Genomic DNA, 14,777 nt, shown 5'->3' on the forward strand with positions numbered 1-14,777 from the left:
CGACAGGTTCCATAGCAACAGGGGATAAAGAGAGGGCGTGTGCGCGTGCGTGCTCGCGTGTGCGTGCTTGTGTGTCTGTGTGTGTGAGTGTGTTTGTGTCGCAGTGAGGCACAGTCACCAACAGTTGGTTCCGGGAGAGACGATCATTGTTGGTTACCCGCTGCAACACGGCCTGATAGAGATGCTCTGTGTGTGTGTGTGTGTGTGTGTGTGTGTGTGTGTGTGTGTGTGTGTGTGAAGCTTCACAACAGTGACGTCATGCGTGTCATTATAAAGGCTGCGATGTCACAAGTTGGTGTGAAGAAGGAAAGTGATGTTCAGCTTTGAGGGAGGTTTACATGCAGCATACACTGCAGCATACACACACACACACACACACACACACATATACATATCTTTATATAACTCACTCTCTCTCACACGCATTCACACAGACACATACACTCAAATACTCAAACATGCACGCACAAAATACTGTATACATGAGTAAACACACACTTACATTGGTGTATGTACAGTATAACACACTCTAAATCACACACACACACACACACCTACACACCTACACACATACACACACACACACACACACGCACACACATATATATATATATACAGTATATATTTTCACTGTCTCACATACACACATATACTCTATACACACACACACATAGTGTATACCTGCACATACACACACACACACATATATATATATATGGGTGCATGTATAACAAATATGCGTGTATTGAAGTTTTAGCAAAATGAACGCTGTCTATGAATGATTTCAGATTTAACAATGATCTAATTCATTTATTTTTTCATATTATTACAATTCTATATTTTCTTTCTTTTCTTTTTCTAAATGACTGTGCTTGGCAAAGACTTGCTTTTTACAGTTTAATGGCTCTACTCTGCTGTCATATGTACCTGTGTGTGTGTGTGTGTGTGTGTGTGTGTGTAACTTCATCAGTTCATCCTCTAAACAACCCATTTGAGATCCCTTTTCGATGTGCGGTCCCTGAAAAGAACCCGACGAGGTTCCAGACTCCGTGAAACAAACGCCCCTCCCTAAATCCGCCTTTAGCTCCCAGGCTAACGCTAGGACTCCCGACCCGCCCGGTCCAGTCCAGGCGGCGGCGAGCAGAAATCTTTCTGGCGCGGTGGCTTCAGCACCGCGGACAGTTCATCCCTCATTAGCTTATTGACAGCGACACGACAGCGATGGAGGAGTCAGATGGCGGCGCGGGTTCGGGTTTCAAACTCGGTCCCATCTGGAGGGATTGACAGGAAAACCTTCAGGGATCTTCTAAACATATCATAAATTTCGATTCGAACACTCAACCGAGCGTCTCGTTGGACCCCGAACTTCCTCCTCTTTCCCCCGGGCTGAGAATCCGGGTCAACCGACCCGTGAAACGGACGGTCGTGGTGATAGATTGATCTCCAGATAAGGTGCGCGATCAGCTGATCGATCATTGGGTTTTTCCATGGAGTGCACAGAGCGAGAGGCGGGGTCACCCTGGACCAATCACAGGGCCTCATATAGAGGCACGCAGCCAATCACCCTTTCATTCACACCCTTTATGGAGACATACACCTTCTTACTCTTAATTCATAAAAATTTAATTCAAAAAATCACCCTCTCAGTCTCACCTCATATATACACATGCAACAATTCACCTTCTTACTCACAATTCAAAAAAAAAATTCACTCTTTCATTCACCCGGTCTTAAAAACACACTAATTAAAATCTCATAGAGACGTAAAACCAGTCATCATTCTTCCATTTAAATGTCATTTAAAGACATTCACCCTCTCCTACAGAAACATACAACCATATCCTATTTATTCACATATCATATAGATGAAAACATAAATCCCATCTGTTCAAAGCCTCCTCCTGCGCCCAGTTGTTTACACCGGCCGGGCACGGAGCGTGCACGTAACGTGCCCAGCGTCAGTGTTTTCGTTGGTTTTAATCAGCAGGTTGATTGTCTCAGGCCGGCGCCGTGCCAGAGGCCCGGTACGCCTGCGAGGGGTTTTAATGGGTTTGTGATGGGCGGCTGGACGTCCGCCCAATCGCCCCAACGAAATCCCCCGATTCCGACCGGCGCTCCCCAAAAGATGCCGTCGGTTGAGTCCCGACGCGGCCCGAAGACGCGTTCGCGACGGCTTGTTTGTGTCGGCCTCCGGTTTACGGGGAATATGAGGGGCTTTTTACGGCCCGGAGCCGGTCCAGGCCAGATTAGGTAACGAGGGAAAATTGTTGTGTGTGTCTTTTAACTGTCTCTTAAACTCCATCAACAACAGCCCGCTAATCCTTGCCACATGTTCGCCGAGGTTCGGGAGGAAGCGCGTCGGACCAGACCTCGGTCCAGACGTGAGATCGGAAGCAGAAGACACCGACCGGTAGCGATCGGACGATGTTCTACAGGAAGCGGACGTGCTTTCCTGACGGAACCTCAATGTTCTCCGTGTTCCTGAATGAACGAGCGAGAGGATGGATGATCCGTCTTTCTATGAATGGACCGACGTGAACCCTCCTCTCGTCCAATCACAGCCCGGATAGCCTCCAGCTCCCCCCCCCCCCCCTGCAGGATAGGTGACGAATGAATGAATAAATGAATGTATGAATGAGGTGCTTCTCAGGAAAGGAACGTAAATCCACAGTACAATCCTTGAAGTTTCCAAATGCTAACATCGGTTAGGCGCCGTTGGTGTCGGAGCAGCTTGAAGATCCCGATTTCCTTCCTGGAGATCAGCTAAAGAGTGACGGCGCTTTGCTGATCATTCATTCATTCATTCATTCATTCATTGGTTTGCTGCCGTAAAGGCTGCACACACCGCATTCCCAGTGTGCGCGTTCACAGAGCTGTTAGTCACAGTGAGCTTATGGCGGCCATAGCCTTGGATTTAGTGACTCATAAAAGGTCAATCTACATTATGGAATTTCACCGTGGAGCAAAATGCCTTTTTTTTTTTTTTTTTTTTTTTGTAACTTAAGGATGTGACTCAACAACAGCTGGTCGTAATGCAAAACACATTGTGGAGGGAAAAAAAGGGGCGGATGGAGGGACGGGAGGTACAGATGAAGCGGCGTCCAGACGGAAGGAGATCGGAGAAAGGAGTGAGCGGACGGCGGAGTTAAAAGGATGAAATCGGGGAAAAGAGGCGAGGGAGCGAGGGAGGAGCGAGGGAGGAGCGAGGGGACGAGAAGGAGGAGAGAAAGCAAGGATTATCCCAGACTCGGACTCGCTTAAGCCTCCAGTTTAGTATTGGAAATCTATCCAGAGGCCGTCCTGTGCTCTTAGCCCACTATCAGGACGCCGTCCTCGTCTCTGCTGGGACAATACACAAGCATCGGCGGTGTGTGTGTGTGTGTGTGTGTGTGTGTGTGTGTGTGTGGCCACCTGCCTATATGCATTGTGTCTGCATGGCTTCCTCAGTCTGCGGGTGCGTCCCCAGCCTTTGCTCAATTTTGACATGTTTTTATGCACACACACACACACACACACACACACACACACACACACACACTATTGATCCGTGCCGAAGCCACCGGTGGAAATAATGACTCTCCATCTCGTACGCTCTTGCCTTTTTGGCTGCTGTCTCGGAGCGCGGCTGTTCACCTAAAGTAAACTGGAAGGGCACGCCGAGGGCCGGTCCACAAAACTCTGACATAAAAATGAATATTAATCATGTTATACATTTTAATATGTATATAAGTATATTATATACACGTTACCTCTTATATTTTAATGACAAATATAAGGATGATGGTTGAACGGTGACTTACTATGACAAATCGCACCCGGCATGCTAAGCTAAGCTAAAGTAAGCTAAGCTAAGCAGTCTCGCGGCTCCGCTTGCAAATTGGCTTCTGGGTCAAATCCTTGAAAGTAGCCATGAAAAAACCCAGAATTAGATTTATCTCCTCTTATCCAGTGTTGATAATGCATTTTTCCCTCGCTGCTTGTGAATCTGCAAATGCTAACACAGGCTAACGTGAGATGCTAAAGGAGAATGTTCGCGTCCGCTATAAAACTACAACCGCGGACGAACGTGACCGCGTTAATGTTGTTCACATGGGGCTCCCCGGAGGCCCGTCCCGGGAGCGCTCTTCTTTTTTTGTCAGCGAGATGCTAACTTTCTGCGCTCGGACAAAAGCACGGGCTTGTGTATGTGTGTGTGTGTGTGTGTGTGTGTGTGTGTGCATACGCTTCCCAAGTTGCCGCCGAGGCTGACGGATGAAGGCAGACAAGAGTAGAAGGCAGCTTATATTATTCATGCCCAGCCACTTCCCTCTGCCGCCGCCGTCCTCCCCCCTCATCTAATAAAGTGTCTTTGCCCTTCTCTCTCTCCCTGCAGATCATTTGCTTTGTCTTCCTTTCCTTTCCAGCCGTCCCCTCTTTTCTCTCGGGGTTCAGGCCGCGTTTGATGTGGCCCCGTGCGCGAGGAAGATAATCCGCCGCCGGACGCCGCCGACCGTCCAAAACCCCCGCAGGAACAAGTCGGGTTCCGGGTTCTGGGTTGCGCTCCGTTTGGCTAACCGCGAGCCCACGCCGGGCCCGGGGAATCAAGCATTTGGGGCCATGCCAGTGTGTGGTGTTAGCTTAAAAAAAAGCCAGTAGGTTTTAAACCATCGGATCCTGGGAAACGGTAACCGTGGATACCGTATGTCCTGCAACGCTCGCCGTAGAATCCAAGCGATTTGAGGCCGTCATTGGAGAGTTTGTGATGACGGAGTGGCGAAAACCATGGGACGCATTCATTCATTCGTTCGATCAACCGTTCAACCAAGTCTCATTCAAACATCTGGGCGACGCAGGGTCTCCTGCATGTGTTTGGACTGCGGGAGGAACCCGGAGAACCCTGAGGAAGCGCTCAGGTCGGCCGCCTCCATGAGGAAACCTTCTCGCATCTATGCCCGAACCTTCTCGCAACTATGCCCAAAGCTTCCGCTAACCCGGATGAAACCGTTGTGGACGAGGTTCAGAAGAGAACGTGGGTTCTGAAGACCTCGGAGGAAGGTCCTGGTGCACCTGAAGGCGAGCAGGTCGGGGTCGCTGTTGTCTCTGAGATAAAACTTTTGATAAAAACGCTGGTTCTCATCTGGAGAATTTCATCTTTGGCCTCGGCCTTGGCGCTTAACTACCACTAGCCGGGGCATGTCCAACTTTGACCCCTGTCGCGGTTGACTGCACAGCCATGCAGGGTATAGCTCACACACACACACACACACACACACACACACACACACACACGTTCTTGTTAGAAGCAACATCCTCGCCGCCTGCCCGATGTTTTTTTCATGAGGCCGATCCCGCGGAAGCGGAAGACAAACGGCCAACCTTGGTATCTCCAACGACTTGCTGATCACCCAAGGTTTTTTTCTAGCAGGTTCCTTGTCATTCGTCTCCACGGGTTCTGTTTCGGGCTTAAAAAGGCAAAAATGACCGTCGGCGATTTCCCGGAGTTAAATCGGTAAAATGAGCGCTCTTTGGCACGGAGCTTCTAGCTTAACGAGAAGGTCCCGGTTGGATGTTCCTCAGGGTTCTCCGGGTTCCTCCGGACACATAGAGGAGGTTCATTTGATGGTACGACCTCATTTGATGTCAAGGGGACGGACAAGAAATCGGAGCGCACTTACCCAGAAGGAACTCTAAGTCCAATTTTTTTTTTCCTTTGTTTTAGTGTAAAGGAGAACAGCGAGATGATAAAAATCTGTATTTGTAATGAACTGTTCCTTTGACGAACAGCCTGAGATTCATGAAGAAAAGCGAGTGCAATGTCAACAACACTGTGCCTCACTTCTGTCTTCTCAGTTCTCCGTGCATTTTGTTGTATTTTTCGTTGAGTCTCATCGTTGCACAGAAACTCGCCGAATCCACACCGAGCACACGGGTTTCTTATTAACCTCACGGAAAAAATAAGAAGTGGTCCATTTTTCTTGGCAAACCCTTCACTCCATGTCCGTTTTTCTCTATTTTGACAAAGACATCTTGAAGATGAGGGTTAGCAGTTGCTAACTCACGCTGCTAACACTGACGAATCACCGCGCCCCTCAGCTGACAATACAGGACCTGCATTTTTATTTTGAAGAAATAGATTTTTATGTATTTTTTCAAATTGTGGTTTATCCGCGGGCCGGATCGGACCTCCTGGTGGGCCGGTGGCGGCCCGCGGGCCGAACGTCTGACACCCCCGCCCACATCGTCCAGAATCGGAATGCGGTAGAGAATGAATGAATGGAGGAATCAACTCTCGCTGGAAAAGGAGAGCGGAGGACCTTCGCAGGCGTGGGATGGACAGAGGGTTTTGACCCAGGTGCTCTTCTGGAGAACTCAAATCCGCCCTCGGGTCGAGACGGAGGCTCTGGAAGGTGACATTTGCAGAGGGAAGCATCCGTTGTCGCAAACAACGGGTGACGTCAGAGACACGGAGGAGCGTGAGGCGGATCTGCCGTCCTCCTCCTCCTCCTCCGTCACCCGGCTCGTCTGCAAACAGAGCAGTAAATCCTCCGCCTTTGTCATTACCTGCGTGAATGCCCTTTTCCTTCCTGACCCCTGAATTACACCGCGGACGGGCCGCTGTCATCTGCCCGGGTTTCCACGCCGCTCACGCTGCTTACGTAAGCCTCGCCGGAAAGGATTGTTTCCTGACACGATTGGCAGGAAACGCTCGCAACGCTGCGGCTTTTAAAAGTCCTGCTGGAGAACGAGAACTGGAAACCTTGTCGGCCTTTTCTCTTTCTGGATCGGGCGGGAGAAAACATCAACTTTTGGGAAAAGTGGAGTCTGCCGCTAACTGTTAGCACGGTTAAGGCTAACATTCATTTATTGTCTGGAGGTTCTCAGTCGTCCAGGTCACGGTGAATTCTTGTCCGAATCCGGAACTGGACTCAAATTTCTTCCCTTGAAGACGTTTCACGCCTCATCCAAGAGGCTTCTTCTCTTCTAACGACCTGTGGGGAGTTTCTCAATATAACTGCCGGGGTTTTGGGCGGGTCCAGGTTCTGGTGTTGATGAGCAGAAGCTAGATCTAAAGGGGTTGTTATGCTAACGGTGGCGTCGTTTGTTGGAACAAAAGATCAACTTTGGTGGAACTACCTGGATTGTGAAACGGCAAAGCGAAACAAAAGAGTGAGGATCACATGGACTGAGGCTCGGGTGGAACATCTAGTTCTGGTGGTGGATCCTTGCTGGTTGTTTGGAGGGTGCAGAAGGTCCCGGTCCATCTTGGTATTGATCCCAGTACGGCGTTGCACGTTGGTGAGAGGTCGTGTCAGAGGCCGGGTGAAGGTTCCTCGTCTTGTTCAGCTTCTCCACAAGAGGTTTCCAGACCAACAAGTGATCCCAGAAGGTCCTCCGGGACATTTTCTCCGTAAATGAAACGCCCAAAGAGGAACCATCACACCTGTGACCTGTGAGGCCGGAGACACACACTCGCCCACTCAGAAGGTTTCATAAAGCCGTGTTCTAATGATGACGGTGAGAAGATCTCCCCAGTGGTCCGAGCGCCGTGATTGGGCGCCCGCACGGAGGGGAACGCCGCAGGAGAAGCTGCAGCTCCACGCAATCAAGCCGACACGTCGGACGGAGCTTCAGTCCGTCTCGCCGGAGCGCTTCCTGTCAGCGGGGTGGCGCTGATTGTGTGTGTGTGTGTGTGTGTGTGTGTGTGTGTGTGGACCGTCTTGTCTGCTGTGTCATGAAGACCTGCTGACAGACCTCCAGGAGACGTGAACACCACACCCTCTGGTGTCCTGATAGAGGACATGAGCAAAGCTGATGAAGATACATCCACCGGTGCTCCTTGGGTTCCCTCTAGAAGGGATGATCTCAGCTGCTTGGTGGAGCAGGGGTCAGCACCTCCTCCTCCAAGCCAGAAGGTCCCTGTTCTCCTGGTTCCTCCAAACACACTCAGGAGGTCATGTGAATGGTGTTTGTCTCTGTATGAGGCCTTGTGATTGGCTGATGATCTCAGCTGCTTGGTGGAACAGGGGTCAGCACCTCCACCACCAAGCCAGAAGGTCCCTGTTCTCCTGGTTCCTCCAAACACACTCAGGAGGTCGTTTGAATGGTGTTTGTCTCTGTATGAGGCCCTGTGATTGGCCGCCGCCCTCAGCTGGGATAGGCTCCGCCCCCTGCGGCCCTGAGCGCAGGCTAAGCAGCACGAATGAATGATCGGAAGTTCACCGATAATCAATGAGCTCCTGCATTTCCCGCTAATGTCGGCTGGCAGGCTTATTTGCGTATTTCCGTAGAACGCCATCCCATCATAAACATTGCGAGCACCCCCCCCCCCCCCCCCCCCCCCCCCCCCGCCTGCCGTCGGCGCCAGGTTTGGATTTTTCGAATGCAGCCTGCGTGAAGTATCGTCAGCGGGATGCGTCCAATCATTAATCTGATTAAACCGCCTTGGCGACGGCGCAGAGCCGTATCCATGGCAACCAACGCAAACCTCCGGAAGCAGGTTTCCGCGAGACGACCGACGGCCACTTTGGCATCTATGTAAATACGATCGTCGCCCTCCTTCTCTTCCGTCCGCTTTTTTCCGCTTTATCAGAATTTCTGCTGCATTCTGCTTTTTTTTTTTTTTTCTTCCCAAGAGTTGTTTCCATAGCGACCAGGGCTGGACTGGATGAATAAAACCAAGGTTTTGAAGGGCAGTCAAAAATGTGCCCTATTTCTCCTCCTGCACACTCTGATAGCCCCTCTTTTTATTCATGGTACCGTTCCAGCTCTCTGTTCTGCCCGTTCTCCCTCACACCAGCCGCACACACACTTCCTGTTTGCTTTACTTTCTTTTTTTACTCCTTCTTTCCTTTCTCTTAATCCACTTTTCCACCGTATTTTTTAAATTCCCATTAAAGCGAGGCTAAGGTGTTCCGGTTTGAAATGACCCGACTATATAGGCCACGAGCATGTCCTTGACTGTGTGTGTGTGTGTGTGTGTGTGTGTGTGTGAGAAGACAAGCGGCTTTAGCAGGCATATGTGTGTGTGTGTGTGTGTGTGTGTGTGTGTGTGTGTGTGTGGGTGTGCGTCCATGTCCCATGCTGTCCCATCTATCTAGGCCAGTGTTGATGCGTGTGCTCAACGGACCACTTCCCTGCAGATGCATGCTGTGTGTGTGTGCATCAACGTGTGTGTGTGTGTGTGTGTGTGTGTGTGTGAGACAGAGACTGAGCTAGAAGGTATGTCTGTGCGGAGCAGTCCACTTCCCAAAAGACCAGACTCACTTTCACACTCTGGAGTCATAATAGCTATAACAGGCTTGTTACGGGACTCCGTCTATAGTGTGTGTGTGTGTGTGTGTGTGTGTGTGTGTGTGTGTGTGTGTGTGTGTGTGTGTGTGTGTGTGTGTGTGTGTGTGTGACTCCAGAACGGCTCCAACCATTTTAGGTTGCCTCCGCGTCCCAGTAAAGCCTTAAATGCGAAATAATGAGGTTTGCTAAGAGTGCCTGGGTCTGTGTCCTTCCTGTGTGTGTGTGTGTGTGTGTGTGTGTGTGTGTGTGTGTGTGTGTGTGTGTGTAAAGTGAACACACACACATCGTAGGGTCAGCAATGGGCGTGGCAGGGGTCGGGACGCTCTGTTTTTTCCTCCTCCGATCATCATCATCATCACCATCACCATCATCATCATCATCTCCATCATTTGTCTCCCAGATCAATATGTCTGACGGAGAAGGGAGCGGAGGAGGACTTCTCCGCTCAGCTGAAGGTTCATCTGAACCCAACGCTTCAGACGCTCCTCTGTGCCCACGGCCATCAGACTGGAGAACGGCATACAGCATGCGTTCATACCCAAACCATCTCAGTCATCACTTTGTGTCGGGCATACATGTCCTGCACCCCTATGACAAAGTCCTCTTCTCCTTTGAGAGTTTCCCTTCAGGGGTCTCCACAGTGAATCCACCTTCTCCATCTAACCCTATTCTCTGGATCCTCCTCCCTCACAACAACTACCTTCATATCCTCTCTCACAACGTCCATCAATCTTCTCTTTGGTCTTCCTCTAGACCTCTAATTCCATCATCGGTCTACCATTTCCTTCACTACCCCTCCTCTGTATATGGCTGAACCATCTCTGACCTTCTCTCCAGAACATCTAACATGCCGTCCCTCTGATGGACTCATTCCTGATCCTCTCCATCCACATCTTCATCTCCGCCTGTTGCCTTCTGCTCAACATTACTGTTAATAAATCTTATCTTATCTTATAAAAAGAGGAGTCCCGCTCCTCCCCCCCCCACCCCCTCCCCGTGCCGGTGTCAAAGGTCACTTCCGTGCACGGCGTCCCGTGCACAGGGGGTTGCTGATTAACCGGGTCGCCATGGATACGACAAACACCAGGGAGGGGTTGGAGGAAAGAGGCTGCATGGAGAGGTGGATCTGCGACGCCTTCCTCCTCCTCCTCCTCCGGGACCGTCGTCTCCACGGGCGTCCATGGACGCTCCGTCTCTCTCCTCCTTCCTTTCCTTTTTGCATTCTCTCCATTTGTCTCCCTCCCTCCGCGGCCCCGAAGGTTCCTGTCCTTCCTCGTCTTCGCTAATGAAGCTAAGATCTGCTCGGGGCCATTTTCCTCTCTATCAATATTCCATGCCAATTACCAGGGCGGAGTTATTAGCGCTGACACGCGGCCAACCACGTCGCGCCGCTCGGCCCTTGTTACCTGGCACACACACACACACACACACACACACACACACACACACACACACACTCGTAAGAGTTATCTGCGCACGTGTGAAACCGAGAGCTCGTGCATGTAATTTATCCCCAGGATGATTTAGTGCTGTCATTAGACCATACATCCTCTGCAAATGGGATATGCTAAATATCTCCCCTGCAAGGCTCCAGAACCTCAGGACCTCAGGGCCTCAGGGCCTCAGGGTCCCTGGGCTTCAGGGCTTCAGGGCTTCAGGACCTGCTGCAGCTGCAGCTGCACCTCAAAGGTTTCACTTGGCAATGTGGCGATTTCACACAGGAAGAACGACATTTAGAAGAAACTTCTTTGCAAATGATTCGATGTGATACTGGGTTGAGAATCTACTCAGATTTGCTCCCACAGGGGAGTTAAGTTACATCCATCCATCCATCCATCCATCCATCCATCCATCCATCCATCCATCCATCCATCCATCCATCCATCCATCCATCCATCCATCCATCCATCCATCCATGGTTGGTCCCTCCCGTGTGTCTGCTGCCCAGATGAAGCCTCCTCCTGTGGGCTCCTGTTGACCTCCAGTATCTCCAAAGTAGAACCCAAAGCCTGGTGTTTGCCTCCTCTCATGACACCCCAGCAGCTCCAGCTCTTCTCCAAATGATTAATTATGTTGCTTGTCCTTCAAGCAGCCGCTGCCGGTCACATGACCCCCTCCCATGCTAAGGCTATCTGAGCTTCTCCTCGGTGGGAAAATGCAAGAAAAACTGAAACCGACAATGAGGTCCTCTGGAAAATATCAGTCCAACGGATTCCCCGTGAAAACATCTCAGCGTGGCGGTGTAATCCATGCAAATTTGACGGCGTTTAATTTTTTTTTTCGTGCCGGCGCTAATAGCTCAACAAAACAGCAGGCTGCCGAGTGTTAATGATGCAGGAAGTAATGTCGCGGAACAGGAGAGCTGATTGGAGCGCAGATGTTGAGGAGCCCGCTGGAATTGCGTGGACGTCTGAGGAACTGAGAAAACATTCAATTAATCCTCTCGCAAACGCCCGTCCGTTCGGGGCGGCGGTCCTTGAAGCTTCTTCACCGCGGGATGCGAAATACACAAATCTGGACGCTTCTCGCTGATTAAAACATCATCGGCGATTATCCGCGGTTCTCTGGAGACCACGTCTGGTGGACCAGGCGTCTTCTCCACGTGCCTGAGCAGCAGGTACGTGGACGGGAGGTCCTGGACCTCCTCAGCGGTCATCTTCATCCAACAGTCTCAGACAATGTGGAGACCAAAAAGAGGGCTGAGGGCTTCTAGGTCCCTCTCGTGGTTCCTCGCCAGAGGCTACCTCCTGGAACAGAACTCCAGCTGGAGACCTCCAAGACCTTCTCTGTCTGGAAGAAGCTACAAGAACATCGGAGTGTCCGACCAATGACCAGTGTGCGAGAACATCATGGACTCTGTTTGGAGGTCCCCTCTGGAACGTATTCTAGAAGGTGTTATTCTGCGTCAACGTGTTCAGAAGCTGGACCAGGACCTTCTCTGGTGGAAGTTCACGCAACCAGTCCTGCAACTCTGAGCCAGTGCTTCTGAGCCGAGGTCACATCGACACCGCGCCGGAGGGACATGGCAGCCGCCCCACTGACTCACACACACACACACACACGCGCACACACACACACCCACACACGTGCGCGCACACACACACACACATCTTGGACCTTGGACACGCTGTGTGTGTCACTCCTCTCTCACTCGCTGTCACTCACGGTATCTTTGTGCTCTGCTGTCTGCTTCAGTCTGTCTGCTGTTGTGTGTGTGTGTGTGTGTGTGTGTGTGTGTGTGTGTGTGTGTGTGTGCGTGCGCACGCAAAATGCAAAATTTGTGTGACTACACCTCCAAGTCAGGCATCTGGCAGCGATCAGAGTTAATCGCCCAGGCTTCCTCAAAATGCCTGTGTCACACGAGCTCGCTGACACACACACACACACACACACACACACACACACACACACGTACACTCAATCATGTGCGTCAGCACGTTGTAAAAAGTGTGGGAGACAACAACAGTTTAGATGTGTTCACACCTTTTTCAGTGGCCCACATGCTGCTCGTACGTTGAAACAGCGTCCCTTGAAGGAGCGCCTGTTCCCATAGCAACCGGACTGGAGCTTCTAGCCGCCGTCGTGGTCCACAGGAGGTTCACGTCATCTGGTTCGGGAGGAACCATTTCTGTCGTTCCGTTCTGCGGTAGAAGCTGAACACACTCGCGTTCTTGAATTCCCACCCATGCTTAGACGTCCTGACAAGGACGGTTAGCTGGCGCGCTAAAAGCTTAGCATTCATTCTTTCATTCATAATGCTTTTCATGGACTGAAGGTCACGGAGGTTCTGGAGCCTTCTACAGCTGCCTTCAGCCATTCGCCCTCTCATTCACATATCATATCCAGATTCATTCATTCATTCATTCATGTAGCATTACATATTTACTCACTCATTCACACCTATGCGCATTCATTCATAGAACATAGAAACATAGATGTTGGAACAAGTGGAGGCAAGGTGAAGATGGAGGTGCAGAGGAGCCATGGTGTCTGCATGGTGTCTGCGCAGCCATGGTGTCTGCATAATGTTTGCGCAGCCATGGTATCTGCTATGGTGTCTGCGCAGCCATGGTGTCTGCTATGGTGTCTGCGCAGCCATGGAGTCTGCATGGTGTCTGCGCAGCCATGGTGTCTGCTATGGTGTCTGCGCAGCCATGGTGTCTGCTATGGTGTCTGCGCAGCCACGGCATCTGCATGGTGTCTGTGCAGCCATTGCGTCTGCATAGTCTCTGCGCAGCCATGGTGTCTGTATGGGGTCTGCGCAGCCATGGCGTCTGCATGGTGTCTGCGCAGCCATGGTGTCTGCATAGTGTCTGCGCAGCCATGGTGTCTGCGGTGGAGACACTGAGGAGAAGACAGGAGGCACAGGTGGAGATGTGGAGGTTCCTCAAGATCAGGAAGGAGCCCATCAGAGGGACAGAACATGGGAGATGTTCTGGAGATAAGTCATACTGAGATGGTTTGGACGTGGACAGAGGAGGGATGGAGGAGACGGAGGCAGATGATTGGCTGCTGGTGAGGCGGAGGCACGTGATTGGCTGTTGTGACCCTCGAATGAAATGTACTGAATGTGCAGCTTCATAAACAAACACAGTCTCCTTCAAACACATCAGTGACTTATGCCAACCTCCAACATCAGTGTGTGTGTGTGTGTGTGTGTGTGTGTGTGTGTGTGACACACACTCCCTTGTGACTCCTAAAACATCTCAACGTCCGTGTGAAGTTGTTTAACTTCCCCAGCGAAGCTGCTAAGTTGCAGAGCTGCCCCGCCGTCCTCCAGGGGTGGTCTGACCTTTCCAGAAGAAAAGCTACAACATTCTCATTTAGAACCCAGAAATCCTAGATTTATTTGTGTTTACCGCAAACACACTGCGTTTCTGCACAGATGATGGAAAGAAGCGTGGTGCTTTTGCACCTTCCTGGGCTTTTCTCCAGGAGCCGCACCTCATGCAAACACACTCTCCTCCAAACTCTGCCTCAATAGGCGTTCAGGTGCAGGTTTATGTTCTGCCAGCGGAGAAGGTCTCCTCCAGGGACGGCGCTTCGGTCCACTTGGACCAGGACGTGCAGCTCAGAGGCGTTCCAGCTCCCAAATTTTATTTATCTAAATTTATTTGATGAGCGTCCATCATCACCCTGAATTAAATGATTGAAATAAAATGAAATCAAATCAAATCAAATAAAATAAGATGAAATGAAATAATGACTAACTCAACCATATAGTAATAATTGACCAACAATATGTAAATAATGATTAATAATTTTATTTATTTAAATGTATTCAATGATCATCCATCATTACTCCTAATAAAATTATGATTATATTTTATATTTTATTATTAGATGATAAAATAAAATGAAAAGATTAATAATTCAACAATACAGTAATAATTTACCACCATAATAAAGAATAAGTTTATTTATCTAAATGTATTCAACTTTCGCCCATCAAGACCCCTAACAAAATAATGAAATAAGATAAAAATAAGATAAAATAAAATAAGATA

The 14,777-nt window shown here is 50.2% G+C and overlaps 1 protein-coding gene across 10 annotated transcripts in view; it reads left to right on the plus strand.

Moving 5' to 3' along the window:
- The window catches only part of cacna1c (calcium channel, voltage-dependent, L type, alpha 1C subunit), a 142,996-nt gene that overhangs the window by 1,718 nt on the left and 126,501 nt on the right, over nucleotides 1-14,777 (plus strand). The window lies entirely within an intron of this gene.

Source organism: Fistularia commersonii, chromosome 5 (genome assembly GCF_037954325.1).
Source record: "Fistularia commersonii isolate RoL2024-O1a breed Wild chromosome 5, RoL_Fcom_v1.0, whole genome shotgun sequence".
Classification (NCBI taxonomy): Eukaryota; Metazoa; Chordata; class Actinopteri; order Syngnathiformes; family Fistulariidae; genus Fistularia; species Fistularia commersonii.